Genomic DNA, 15,773 nt, shown 5'->3' on the forward strand with positions numbered 1-15,773 from the left:
ACATAGTAAAGTTTGGTTGTTAAAACACTACAGTGTCTAAAATGTGCCATAATCTTAGGGGTGCCTGGGTCACTCTGTTGGTTAAGTGTCCAACTTTTGATTTCAGCTCAGGTCATGATATCACAGTTCGTGAGTTCTAGCCCTGTGTCAGGCTCTGTGTTGATGGCTTGGAACTTGCTTGGGATTGTCTCTTTCCTCTCTCTCTCTGCCTCTCCTCTGCAATCTCTCTCACTCAAAAATAAATAAACTTTAAAAATATGTTATAATACATTTTAAACATTTTTTAAATGTTTATTTATTTTTGAGAGAGAGAGTGTGTGAGTGGGGAAGAGGCAGAGAGAGACAGCCACAGAAACCAAAGCAGGCTCCAGACTCAGAGCGGTCAGCAGAGAGCCCAACATGGGGCTGGAACCCACAAAATGTGAGATCATGACCTGAGCCGAAGTTGGATACTCAGCCAACTGAGCCACCCAGGTGCCCCAAAATATTCTCTAATCTTAAAGGTTTCTTTAGATTTCCATTTTTAGGGGCACCTGGATGGCTCAGTCGGTTAAGCGTCTGACTTCGGCTCAGGTCATGATCTCATAGTTTGTGGGTTCGAGCCCTGCATCAGGCTCTGTGCTGACAGCTAGCTCAGAGCCTGGAGCCTGCTTCGCATTCTTTATCTTCCTCTCTCTCTGACCCTCCCCTGCTCACGTTGCCTCTCTCTCTCTCAGAAATAAATAAAACATTAAAGAAAAATTTTAAAAAAAGATTTCCATTTTTAAAAATGTATTTAATTAGAATCCTCTGTAAAGTATTATTTTTATTGAAGTCTCTTAGAACTTTGGACAGTGTTAGTTATTCTTTATGCATATCCCACAGAAAAGTTGATTTTACATATATAGTCTTTTCAATGATCTTTAGGAAAGAGATTATAAGTATAGATAATTGTGCATCTCCCAAATCACAATAATCTTTGAGAGAAGAGTATTGTGTCAACAATTTTAATATACTACATATAAAATCTTTTTTGAAGATAGTAGGATTTTATTTTTTACGTTTATTTTTTATGTTTATTTATTTTTGAGAGAGAGAGAGAGAGAGAGTGTTCGAGAAAGAGAACCCACAGACCACAAGATCATGACCTGAGCCAGAACTTGTCACCTAGCCAACTGAGCCACCCAGGCACCTCAAAGACACTAGTATTTTAAACGGTATCAAAATTCTTGCTGTGAAGAAAACTTTCTTTTTCATTTTATTTATTTTGAGAAAGAGAGACCACATGTACACACACATGCACACACTTACACGTGCAAGCAAGGGAGGGGGCAGAGAGAGAAGAAGAAGTAGAATCCTAAGCAGGCTCCATGCTCAGCCCAGAGCCAGACACAGGGCTTGATCTAATTGACCCTAAGATGGTGACCTGAGCCAAAATCGAGTTGGTCGCTTAACCGAATGAGCCACCCAGGTGCCCCAAGAACACTTTTTTTTTAAAGCAAAAATTTCTCAAAATTATTTGCCCAAGAAACTTTCTCCCATATTCTACTATTGTGTGTGGGTGTGTGATAGTATAACTGTAATAATACATAGAAGGACTAACTCCACACCTGATTACCTTGCTCCCCTACTCAGACACTACAGTGTTTTCTTATCGCCACAGAGTAAAAAGCATTCTTCATATGGCCTACAAAGAACCACATGATTAAGCTCCTTGTCTTTCTTTCTTCATCTTCAGATTTTGGTCAGGGTCATTTCCATTTCAACCACATAGAGTGCTTCTGTCCCAACGCTTTTCCCTTGTTGTTATCAATATCTGAAATACATTTTTCTCAGATAAGTCCAGCTTTATTCAGGCCTCCAAAATCGGCTTTACCATTCTATCTATGATGGTATTCCTTTGAAATCATCTTGTCCCTACCTTTTTATATTTCCTCTTCATATTGATCACCTATGACCTGAAAGTTATACTTAATATTTATAACATTAATTTCTACCTCCCACCACAATCAGAAACATAAGTTTTATGAGAACAATCAGTTAAGGCTCCTTTGTTTACTGTTATTATCCATCAATATGTAAAATATGACTGATATATAGTAAAACTCAAATATTTATGAAAATTTAGCATTTAGCTCATCAGAATTCAAAACTTAAAAGTTACACCTGAAACAATTGAATACACAGTTTAAAATGATTTAAATAAAATAACTTTTGAGTTATCTATATTTTATCTCCTCTATGAGTTAGGTGTGATTGAGTTAATACTTCTAATATTGAATTTGAGGTATCAAAAATACATCTTTTTATAACTCCCATCCAATGAGAAAGATGAAACTGAGAAAAGGGAGGAAAAATATTATTATGTTTTAGGTTTATTTGTTTTGAGAGAGAGAGAGAGAGAGAGAAAGCAGAAGAGGGGGAGGGCCAGAGAGAGAGGATCCCAAGCAGACTCCACACTGACAGCATGGAGCCTGATGTGGGACTCGAACTTATAAATTGTGAGATCATGACCTAAGCTGAAACTAAGAGTTGGACACTTAACCAACAAAGCCATCAATGTGCCCCCAGGGAGGAAAATAATATATTGGCTTATTCCTGAAATAGAAAGATAAATGTAAAGAGTACTGGAGACACTATACCACCTAAATGCATTTTTGTTTAAAGTGTTGAAAGACAGTTTTTGGTATTAATTAGTGGAAGTTAAATATGAATTATTTGTGTGCGTATCTCTTCTCTTACTGAGAGTTGTTATTTTGGTAACACATACAATTACCTAGTTTTATGTTTCTTATATTCCCACCCAAGATAACTCAGGAATATTAGGAAAAGCAGGGTTACAAAACATAACATACTCTAAATTCTTTTTGAAATCAATCAGATAATTAATGTTATTTTTTCTCTCCCCCATACTATACTACAGTTGAAGTGTTTACTGTTAACTGTAAGTTTCAAATGCTAACTGCACACCTGATGAGTCTAGGGATTTAAACAGTTATTATAGAAAACTGACATGTTCTTATAAAAAGCAGAATTCAGTCTCTTACCCTCTATTTACTCAAAGGATAAGTTTTACAACTGTGTTATCACCACCAACCAAAGTTGATTTAAGAGACATTATGTCTTTTTCTTTTTCTTTTTTTTTAAGGCAAGTCTTCCATAATAATTGATGCAAGAGAGACCCCTAGCAGCATCTGCACACGCTGAACTCTTAAATCAATGATTCTGGCTTCATTCCCAAGTAACAGGTGTACCTACATTGATTAATCCCTTTTTGTCACCAAGTAAAGGAAATACAACATCAGGGCTATTCTCCCTGACTTTTCCAAATATTCACGGTATGATGTAACATTTGCAAAAATATAGGTAACGCTTCACTTTTTCACCCTGCACTGTCTAGCCAACCGAAATGGTTGGAGTCATAGGTGGCAATAAAGCACAACATGGATGCTAGTCGGGATGAAATAATGATTGGCTAGAAACCACAATACTGAAAACCAAAATCCCTGACCATTTGCCTATTCAAGTCACAGATTTACAAAAGATATATAGAAAAAGGGTATACAAGAAGAAAACTTCCCTATTTTAAAAATTAAGATCTGATACCTCAAACCTGACAGCAACTTTGAGTAGCCACTGAGAATAGTTGGGAGAAATGGGTTCAGTGGTGCCCTGAATGTGGACTCTTTAAATGGACACATGAAAGATAAGACAAGTAACCCCAAGGTGAGAATCCAAGGAGGAGGAAAGCAATGATATTCACAGTAGAACCAGCCAAATAGTCAAATCTATACCTCAAACTCCTTCTGGGATGAGGTTTCTTACTAACCAATAAAGGGCAGCCTGAGATCTTATCATACTGTCCAACCAGATGATACAGGGTTATTACAAAGAGAGACAAGAGAATGATAGATTTCCATATTATCAGTGGCCCAATATTTACCATTCACTTGAGCTGATTTGCATTTACAACACAGGATGAAAGGGAGAAGAAAGTTTACTCTCTTTAGAAGCCAAAATTTTTCCTACCTTTTGCTTATTTTTAACACACTGGGCTTAGAAGTCAGACTGTTTTCAGCCAGAAATGTTGTGTCTGTGAAGGAAGAAACTAAACAGAGTACAGTATCAAAACGATCTTATCTAAGCCTTTCTCTATTTTTTTATTCTCATTAATCTAATATTCATATTCACCCAGAACAATGGCATATACATTTTAGCCACAGATTCCTCTTAAATGGGACACAAGAGGACAATTAAGTTTACTTTAAGAAGACATACATTATAGAATAAAATTGTAATCTTCTACATCCCATCTAGAAGTGCCAACACATTTTCTATCCAAACTCACTCGATAATGGTTACACAGTGGATACTACTATATAACAACATGATGCTGGCAATACGGAGGGCTTCAAATTTGTCCCTACCTCATAAACTTTGACAGTGGGAACCTCTCACATTTCAAGTGAACCTATTGATTCCACAGTGAAATTAATGTTCCACAATATATATAAAAGCATCTGTCCCACTCAATTTTCTTATTCTGCTTTGTGCAAGCCAGAGACGTTTCCCTTAGTACCTATCTGGAGTTTGCTTCTTTCAATGAGCAGATGCATCATCTCCTCTAGTGCTTATTCCCATTCACTCCTTCACCACCAAATAACCCCAACTCCAATTTTCTCAATGAGGCAAGAAGAGACATAAGAATATAACACCAGCTCCCTCTGAAAAAATTTAGAACAATGAAACAATTTCAAAACCTTATGTGACAGTTGTTTAGAATCTTCATGCTAATATTGTCTTAAAATATAATTTTTCAGCAAAGCAGTTGCTTCTAGAACCCAAAGGAATTCAATCTAGAATCATATAAGATAATTACACTGTATCCAGCTTTACTAATCATTTTAAAGATCAAGTAATCTGGAGACCAGACAAAGCAGGAAGAGATCATCCCATGTGGCTCTTCTGTGGGCCCTTCCTTTTCACATCATACACACAATTTCTGCTCCAGATTAATAGGAGAGGTTTCAATAAGAGGTTCACAGGTTACCCCATACTGCAAGATGTTATGAAACATCTATGTCCTATACCCCAGGAAGTTGTACAGTTTATGTGACATTCTCCGTAAATTATGTTTACTTAAGCAATCCTAATCCAAGGACTTTAAGAGTACTGCATAGATAATGACTAGTATCATTCATCTATTTCCCCAGACATGCAATTATCATATTTACAAGAAAATTACACTAGGTCACCGGATTTTTTCTTTCCTCCAGGGTGTCCCCTTATTCATTAATCATGGAAGAAATTGATCACATGGGAGGGGGTCAGGCCTGGGCTCTGGTGGGGAGCAAGCCATTGCCTCTGGCTGGACTCTGGACCCTGACTAGCTCCCCTCTTCTGTGCTCCCAGGCCCATAGACAGCAGCCATGGCACCTAGCCAGAATGGCATGATCTTGAAGCCCCACTTCCACAAGGGCTCATAATGTGTGTGTGGCCACATGGTTCAACCAGCTGGCATGGAAGTTCAGCAGACACAAGGCCTGGCAAACCAGAGCAAGCCCCATCACCCTGCATCCCCTGTCTGGACCTGTCTGGATCCATCTGGCCCATCATGAGGTGCTCTATGAGGAAGTAGCACAACAAAGTATGAGCTGGCAGGGGTTCTACTCAGAAGAGTTAGGGTGGCTGGCATTGACAAGAAGGTGGTATGGAACTATTAGGATCTCAGTGGATCCAAGAAGGCAGAGAAGTCCACAGAGTCCCTGCAGGCTAATGTGCAGTGGCTGAAGGAGTACCGCTCCAAGCTCATCCTCTTCTCCAGATGTCCTCAGATCCCAAGAAAGGAGATAGCTCTGCTGAAGAAATCAAATTGGCTACCCAGCTGACAGGACTACTGGAGCCCAGAGGGAATGTCTTTAAGAAGGAGAAAGCCAGAGTTATTACAGAGGAGGAGAAGAACTTCAAGGTGTTGACCAATCTTCATAAGGCCGGGGTCACTGCATTGTTCTTTGGCATCCAGGCAGAAAGGGCTAAAGAAGCTGTGGAACGGGATGTTAAAAAGAAAAAATAAAGTCATTGGCAACTTATGATTAACAAAAAAGAGAAATTGACCACCAGCTGGCTGTTATAACTTTTTCCTGCCTAGTCTACCATGAAACCTTGGTCAATATCTTCTTATCACATTAAAACACTTTTTTAATGTTTATTTATTTTTGAGAAAGACAGAGACAGAGAAAGACAGAGTACAAGCAGGGGAGGGGCAAAGAGAGAGGAGACACAGAACCCGAAGCAGGCTCCAGGCTCTGAGCTGTCAGCACAGAGCCCGACAAAGGGCTCAATGCCACAAGCTGTGAGATCATGACCTGAGTTGAACTTGGATGCTTAACCAACCAAACCATCCAGGCGCTCCACTCCTTATCACATTTTAAAAGATGTTGAACAACATTTTTGGCAATAATTTATCCTAAAGAATATGTCTACTAAATCCAAGATGAAAATCAGGATCTGAACAATCCAGTGGGAACAGGATCCATTAAGCATGATTTTTAATTATAATACTAGGTAACCAAAGGGTACATAAATTTAGATTTATGTACATGATTTGTACCTTTGGGTATATGATTTGAAGGGATATATGCACTCTGATGTTTATAGCAGCATTAATCAACAATAACCAAATTATGGGAAAAGCCCAAATGTCCATTGACTGATGAATAGATAAAGAAGTGGCATATGTTATTCAGCTATCAAAAAGAATGAAATCTTGCCATTTGCATTGATGTGGATGGAGCTAGAGAGTATTACACTAAGTGAAATAACTCAGTCAGAGGAAGACAAATTCCATATGATTTCACTCATATGTGAAATTTAAGAAACAAAATGGATGAATATAGGGAGGAAAAAGACAAACAAACCATAAAACAGACTCTTAACTATAGAGAACAAACTGAGGATTGCTGGAGGGAAGATTGGTGGGGCGATGGACTAAATGAGTGATGGGCATAAAAGAGGGCACTTGTTGGGATGAGCATTGGTTGTTGTATGTAAGTGATGAATCACTAAATCTTGTACCTGTAGCAAATATCACTATATGTTAACTAACTAGAATTTAAATAAAAACTTGGAAGAAATTTTTAAAAAATAAGCATGGTATTAAAACCATATAACTCCATAGGCCTTTTAATATTTTTGATAGTTTTTGACCAGCTCTTTTACTCTTTTTCCTCCATCATTCACAGTTATTTGAATCTATTTATAGATGTTGATGGAGACACTTATTTTCATCTATGATTTTCTACAGCAAAGTTCACATTTCCCAGTTGATCCATATCCATAGGTATTTCTACACAGGTATAAAATCAGAACTTCATATGAATTGTTACTAAGTTTCTAAAAATATTTTCTTATCTTTAGGATCATCATTGAAATAATCAGCTTTTTATTTAGTTCTATCAGTGTGCATGCAAATCCTTTGATACACTATGTAACTAAGGCAGAGAGATTGAATGTTGGACATACCACATTTCAATTAAAATTGCAATGCTTTCCCTGCTCAATCATCACACTTTCCAAACACCATACATTTCCATTATCCAGGAAGGATATTAGAAGTCACTCTTCACTAAATTCAGGGTTCCATCTGATTTGTGGACATAACTATATATCACATATCATAGTACAAATTTTTATAGGCATTAGGTTTCCAAGCACAAAGTTCTTATACAGTACGTAAGACAAGGAAGTTTTTTGTTTTTTTTTTTTTTGTTTTTTTTTTAATGTTTTATTTATTTCTAGGAGAGAGAGAGAGAGAGAGACAGCGTGAGCAGGGGAGGGTCAGAGAGAGAGGGAGTCACAGACTGAAACAGGCTCCAGGCTCTGAGCTGGCAGTCAGCACAGAGCCCGACGCGGGACTCGAACCCACGAACCGCGAGATCATGACCTAAGCGAAAGTCGGACGCTTAACCGACTAAGCCACCCAGGCGCCCCAAGGAAGTTCTAACCTTTCCCTGTATAGTTTATTTAAATGTCAATCTGTGAAAATAACAATAGCATTAAATTATTATATCTCTCTAATCACTGAAAAGGTATCTACCAAATATCAGAGATGTGGAAGGGAGAGGAGTAAAGAATGAGCTCAAAATTAAGCAACCATCAGCTTAATATAGACTGCTATATTCAAAAGATGTTACAGTAATCCAAATGGTTACCACAAATTAAAAAAGTAATAGGTTTTCAAAACATAAAGAAAGAATCCAGTTATATAATGAAAGAAAAATCAACAAACCATGAGAGAAAGAAAAGAAAGGATCAGAGAAAAACTACAAAAAAATAACCACAAAACAAGTAACAAATGGCAATAAATATACATATATATCAATAATTCCTTTTCATGTAAATGGACTAAATGCTCAAATCAAAAGACATAGGGTGACAGAATGGATTAAAAAAAAAACAAGACCCATCTATATGCTGCCTATAAGACACTCATTTCAGACCTAAAATCACCTAAAGATTGAAAACGAGGAGATGGAGAAACATTTATCATATAAATGGATGTAAAAAGAAAGGTGGAGTAGCAATATTTATATCAGACAAAATAGACTAAAATGAAGTCTATAAAAAGAGACAAAATACACTGTATAGTAATAAAGAGCACAATCCAACAAGAAAATCTAACAATTATAAATATTTATGCACCCAATATGAAGCACACAGATTCATAAAACAGTTATTAACAAACATAAAGGAACTAGATTATACTAATATAATAATAATAATAAATAGAGACTTTAATATCAGACTTTCATCAGTGGACAGATCATTCAAACAAAAAATCAACAAGGAAAACAGGGGTGTTGAATTATATCCTGGACCAGATGGATTTAATAGATATATTCAGAACATTCCACCCCAAAATAGCAAAATACACATTCTTTTCAAGTGCATAGGGAACATTCTCCAGAATAGATCACATACAAGCCTCAACAAATTCAAAAACATCAAAGTCATAACATGCATCATTTCTGACCACACTATGAAACTAGAAATCAACCACAAGAAAAACATGGAAAAACCACAAAAAACATAGACGTTAAACAATATGCTACTAAGCAATGAATGTGTCAACCAAGAAATCAAAGAAGAAATCAAAAATTGCGTGGAAACAAATGAAAAATGAAAACACAATGGCCCGAAACATTTAGGATGTAGCAAACAAAAGCTGTTCTAAGAGGGAAGTTTATAGCAATACAGGCTTACATCAAGAAGCAAGAAAAATCTCAAATAAACAACCTAACCTAAAAGAGCTAGAAAAAGAATAAACAAAACCTAAAACCAGTAGAAGGAAAGAAAGAATAAAGATTGAAACAGAAACAGAAATAGGGTGGCTCAGTCGGTTAAGAGTCCAACTTCAGCTTAGGTCATGATCTCACAGTCGGTGAATTCAAGCCCTGCATCTGGCCCTCTGCTGACAGCTCAGAGCCTGGAGCCTGCTTTGGATCCTGTGTCTCCCTTTCTCTTTGCCCCTCCCCTGCTCACTCTCTGTCTCTGTCTCTCAAAAATAAATAAACATCTAAAAAATATAATTAGAGAATCCCTGAGACCTGCTTAAGTTTTATCTGAGGGCAAGGGAAAATGGTCCTCATCACCATTAAATGGATTATGATTCTTAAATGGAAAATGAAAGACAAAATTTTAGTTTATTCAAAACACATCAAGGGGAGCTTGTCCAATAGGTTGGTTTATAAACAGGTTTATATACATTCAGTGATATATATATACATTAAATTTTCCTGAAAGAGAACTTGTTAATATATAAATACAATAAAAACAAATATACTGTGTATTCATCATCTATATACTGGTTTAAATGTTGTCCTAGTAATAACAAAAATCTTTTAGAAGCGTTATAGGTGTATGTAATTAGAAGATCATTTCCTATTTCCTGCCCCTTGAGAACACATTACATATAATTGGATATAAGTTGACATATTTATCAAGCATATTTTTTAGTTTAGTGTTAATTAATCCATTTCATAGAAGGAGAAAGTGAAACATAATATGAATGAACTGTTTATCTATAATACTTCAAGAGTAATAGGCATAAAGTCAAGAAAACCAAATTTCAGGCCATAATCTTAATGAGTAGATAAAGATGTATCAGCATGATCCAGGAACCTCTGGGCATTCAGCAAATTGGTCTTATGCTAATTTCACTCTCAGAGCCATTTCCAGAGCTAAAATGTAGTTGGACTGGGAAATACTTGTGCTCTGCCTCTGTAAGCCTGGTATATCCATGTTTTTGAGACATTTGGAGACAGAGTGAAGTAGACCCAGGAGGAATTTCTACAACTCCCAGTAAACAGTAAATCCCATTTTATAAATTACAGATTATCAAGGCTGGTTGCTAATCTCTAGGGCCCTTTTATTCTGACTTCATGCAGCTTATTTTACAAAAACCCACAGAAGTGTTATAGAATGTGTGATCTCCAAACACATTATTATTTTTAACAATTGATATTTATGTAGAGCCTCAAACTGTGTGCTTTCTAAAACACATTTGCCTTTGATTATCCTGACAACAATTTTCTTTACTTTTTTTTGTTAATTTATTTTTGAGAGAGAGACAGAGACAGAGTGTGAGTTGGGGGAAGGGCACAGAGGGTGTGAGACACAGAATCTGAAGCAAGCCCCAGGCTCAGAGCTGTCAGCACAGAGCCTGACCTGAGGCTCAACATCATGAACTGTGAGATCATGAGAGCATGACCTGAGTCAAAGTTGGACACTTAACTGACTGAGCCATCCAGGTGCTCCACAGCAATTTTCGTTAGAGGATAATTTGTTATTCACATTTTGTATAGAAAGAAATAGACATAAAAGAGTTTTGTGGCTTGGGACAAGATACGTTTATTCATATTACAAACACTGTGCAATTCTTAACTGCAAAACAAAGAATATGTAAGAGAATAAAAAATAGATTTTCCTTCTCATTAAGTAATCACAATGAATATGTCAACACCTACTACTAAAGACAAATATACATGTCAATAGGAGAGGTCAACAAAATGGTGCAGAAGTTAGAGGATGTTGTAAAAGTCTATGAAATCTTCTTATGGAAGAAGACTTTAGAGTTAGATTTCAAAAGAATGCAGAATTTTACAGAGAAATAGAATGAGGAAAGGAAGGACATTCTAGGCAGAGGCAGTTGCAGTATCCACTTTCAAAAGCATGAAGCCCATCTTCTGTGCCTATAAAAACAGATATGCTGGTATACTAAGAGCCTAGATCTTCTAGCTTGGCTCCTGTTCATTCTTCCCACAACTTCAAGCTGTTTCTGGGCATAAGGAGGTTTCGTAGACTGTGAGTGATTGAGGATCGAAAATGAATTAAGTTCAGTCCCCTGGAGTTCAATTAGGGTTCCCCAAGGTGTCTTTGGAAGAGTCTTGGAAAAGTCTCAACATTGAGATTCAATCTGGAGGCACACCACTGGGCCTGGAATATTACACCCCAGAGTCATCTGTCAGTCATTTTCCATCTCCTGGTAACTGACTACAGAGGAACAAAGTAATTGGATGCCCATGGGGGGCCACCTTCTGAAACTTCATTGTTGATAAGCATCTAATTTTTTGATAGTAATAAAGAGAAAATACAATCAGACCACAGGGAAAACCAGAAATGAGAGTCTCTGAGTAGGATGATAAACTCTTCTACTTGTATGAATACTATATGAGAATTGTTAATATTTAGTTCTCTAGTTTCAGTGTTTTAAAAATATTCTTCTTCCTCCCTAGCCCCTTAGCCTACCACCCATATTTCTTACAGAATCATTACTGCAATTACTTTCCTTCATAAGAAAACAGATTTAGAAATTTTGCTCTCTAGAACATATATTTCTATTAGCTTTTCCTTTTCTATTTTTTGTGAAAGTCATTTCCTACTGTTTTTAAAGCTTTGATTTTTTAATGATTTTTATGAACATCATGAAAAAAGAACAAACGTAAAACTGTGTGTCGCCTTTTCAGAATTAACTTCAGTGTATGAAAGCCCACCTTGCTTCTATTTTGTGCAAGAAATAGCATTTTTTAGTAAAATAGTAAAGGTTGAAATAGGGCAGTCTCATTTTATTTCTGCAAATATAATAAAATACACCAATAGAGCTAAAACCTGAGTATTTCATCATGGCTGGTCTTATTTTAGCCATTGAAATAAATAAATTTTATTTTTTGTATAGTGAATTGTGTTTCTTTTTTCTTTTGTTTTCTCCTTCCTTTCTTCTTCGAACATTTTCATAAATAATAATTTTTGCTGTGTTTTCATTTGATCATTTGGATACGATTTTGAGTTTGCTGGATTTTGTATCTAAAAATGCATCCTTTCTTTTAGAGCCATGAAATATAAAATTAAATATATATATGTATATATACATAGGAATTGTTCAAATGATTATGTAATTGAAACATTAATGAGAACTGTTTAATTTTCAAAATACTCTCATTTAAAGCCAATTTTTTCATTATTTTAATTTGAAATCAAATGGGTCTTTAACCATGTACATATAAGTACAATACGTATTTACAACATAAATAACATCTGTTGCCACACACTCAATTTCCTTCTAAGCACCTAAGAATCAAAATAAATAAAAGGAATCAAATTTACATAAGACAAAACTATTTTTCTATGGGGTTAATTTTTATACTATATCAGGTTGGAATTTCATTCAGTTGCTGTTAAGAGACACTCAGAAACAGTGATTTCAAATGTGTTAAAATAGAAGTTGATTATTTCTCATAAACGTAAAAGCCCAAAAGAAGACAGTCAAATTCTTTAAGCTCTGCCATATTTATGGTCTGACCTTCATTCTCATTATCACATAAAGGCTGTCAGATATCTGAACATCATATCTTTGTTTCAAGCAAGATGAAGGAGAAACGTAAAGGATTAAAAAGATGTGTGTTAAGATGAAACATTCCCCATCATAAAGCTACTCCAGAATCCTGTCCGACTACTTTTGCTTATGTCTCATGATTTAGAATTGCTCCATTAAACCATAGATAATTATAAGGAAAACTGGGAAATGTATTCCTTTCACTTAGGCACATTGCCAGCCTTAATGAAATCATGTTATATAAATAAGAAAAAGTAAATATGTTTTGGATAGATAACAATGTTTCATCTCTCACAAATTCTATACTTGCTCCTAAGTTGATAATTTAGCAGTGAGTTTTACAATGTGGGAAGAATGTTGGCTTGAATTACAACTCCTGAAAGACACTTGATAGGAATAAAATTAAGTACTTACATAATATCTTATGAGCTTCATAGTAGGAGCAAAATGATTAAGAACTTGGAATTTGGATAAGCCAGACCTAGATTTTATTCTTGGTAATATTACTTCTAAACTGTATAACCTTGAAAGGTTATTTAATTTGCCGTCTCGGTTTCTTCATCTGTAACATGTATAATAGTTTGGCTGGGGTTTATAAGCATTATATAAGTTAAATCATGAAAATGCCAGCATAGTGCCTAAAATAGAAATAGCATTGAAAACAGCTTGGCTATTATAGCAATATGATTAAGAAATTTGAAAATAGGGGTGCCTGGGTGGCTCAGTCGGTTAAGCGTCTGACTTCAGCTCAGATCATGACTTCACGGTTCATGGGTTCGAGCCCCACGTTGGGCTCTGAGATGACACCTAGCTCAGAGCCTGCAGCCTGTTTCAGATTCTGTATCTCCGTCTCTCTCTGACCCTCCTCTGCTCATGCTATCTCTCTCTCTCAGAAACAAATAAAACATTTTAAAAAATTAAAAAAAAGAAATTTGAAAATAATAACTGAATTATGTAAAATTATAGGAATGGTACCCTTCTGGAAAACATAAATTCCTGCTTCAGGAAGATTTACAGGAATGTTCTCATATTATTTATCTCCTATAGTTCCATAAGTTTTGTGAATTCGCATAAGGCACTCAATTAAAATGGCAGTTAAAGGGCACTTTATTTAATAGTTGAAAATGGCATATGTGTGGGTTAAATATTTTTATATTGGCATTTCAGCTACTTTGAATATTAGTGATGATGTTCAAAAATGAAGGCTTGAGTGCTATACTTTCTGATCTGCTTTAAATTAGAGCAAAATAAAAATCTATTTCACATTTCCTCTCTCTATGACAGAAGCAGGTTGGAACATGCATATGTGTTACAACCAATTTTTGTTTAATACTTGAATAAAGGGTAAGTACTAAATGATGCCTACACATGCCTTTATGAAATACACCAGAATTAAAGACTGTGTCCAGGGGGCACCTGAGTGGCTCGGTGGGTTAAGCACCTGACTTGATTTCATCTCAGGTGATGGAATGGAGCTCCTCAATGGACTCTGCACTGACAGCATGAAGCCTGCTTGAGATTCTCTTTCCCCTCTCTCTCTGCCTCTCTCAGCTCATTCTCTCGTTCTCTCTCTCTCTCCCCCAAAATATATAACAAACATTTAAAATATATAAAGACAGAATGTGTCCAGAATATGGAAGTGAGTAGGATTCTGCAGTCTATTTTTGTGAAATCCCTTCTTGATCCTGGAACACCGTTTTGTTACCTCTTTTGAAACCACAGCAAAGTTCCTATTTCAGTATTTACATGGGACCGTGATATACAGGGAGATTCCATTTTACCAAGGTTAAAGATGGACTGTAGAAATAAAGACTTCCCCCCTCTTTGTTTCCATATATTTAACTCAGTATCACTAAAAATGAGACATTCAGGAATAAAAATTATTTTATTTTTAATTTGTATCTGACACTCACTTTGAACAAATATCTAAAAATTACCAGTACCCAAGTTCCAATGTATGGGGATAATAGTTTGTAAACTTTCTGACACAAAAAGTTCTGTGATTACAAACAAGAAAATTAAGATATTTGTCATTTGGACATCCTGTAACTTTCAGCATCACTATGCATGTCATTAGTCTATGAATATCATTAGCAAGACCAGAACTATAGCTATAAACACCAGTTCAGTATATTGACAAAACAAAGTAAAAAGAGGGGTCATGGTACAAGGTGGGGACAGAAAGGATAACCAGTCTTTTTTCCACAGGAAAGTACATAATCATTCCATGTGACATAAAAAATAAGAAATGAGAAACTTTTACTCCTATAATATGCATTTCAAGTTTTAATTTTCATATCATATTAATACATATTTTTATGTTTTTCACTTTAGGCACTTTTGCTGGGAAAGAAAACTCATTTCAGAAGTTAAGAACTTGAGCTTTCCTTTTCATAAATCAAAGTTGCATATAGTTATACTATCATAAAAAGGCATTAAACTGGTAAACAGGTTTTACTGGAGTTTATACACCTCACTGAAGAATAATAAGACCGATATTTCAGGGCATTTATTTGAAAAAATGCACTTGCAGAGACTTTCTGTTGAATGTGATAAATTTAAGATGCACAAACTTTGCAGTGGAGGCTCTGATACTTTTGCTGTTTGTGATAGAACCATTTTTATAAATGTCACAGTTATTTATACTGTAAACACCTTCTTTTTATTCCTTTACTGACAAAATAATTCCTATCCCAAAGCAGAATTAAAAAATTAAAATCTAAAGTTATTTTAGAATCTACCATATCCTGATTGTAACCAATATTTGAATAAGCTGTGTTTTAAAATCATGTCACTGTAAATTTTTTTGGCATCTCATTAAACTAATAATTGATTTCCTCTTTCTTAAACAATGTCATTGCCTTCCCTTGCCAAGCTGCAGCCTTTTTCTTTTCTGTCCTAAATT

The 15,773-nt window shown here is 35.7% G+C and overlaps 1 pseudogene; it reads left to right on the plus strand.

Moving 5' to 3' along the window:
- The first annotated feature begins 5,408 nt into the window (after positions 1 to 5,408).
- Positions 5,409 to 6,052, plus strand: LOC144226837 (large ribosomal subunit protein eL13 pseudogene; annotated as a pseudogene).
- Positions 6,053 to 15,773: the final 9,721 nt, after the last annotated feature.

This window comes from Crocuta crocuta, unplaced genomic scaffold (assembly GCF_008692635.1).
Source record: "Crocuta crocuta isolate KB4526 unplaced genomic scaffold, BGI_CrCroc_1.0 scaffold33, whole genome shotgun sequence".
Taxonomy (NCBI): Eukaryota; Metazoa; Chordata; class Mammalia; order Carnivora; family Hyaenidae; genus Crocuta; species Crocuta crocuta.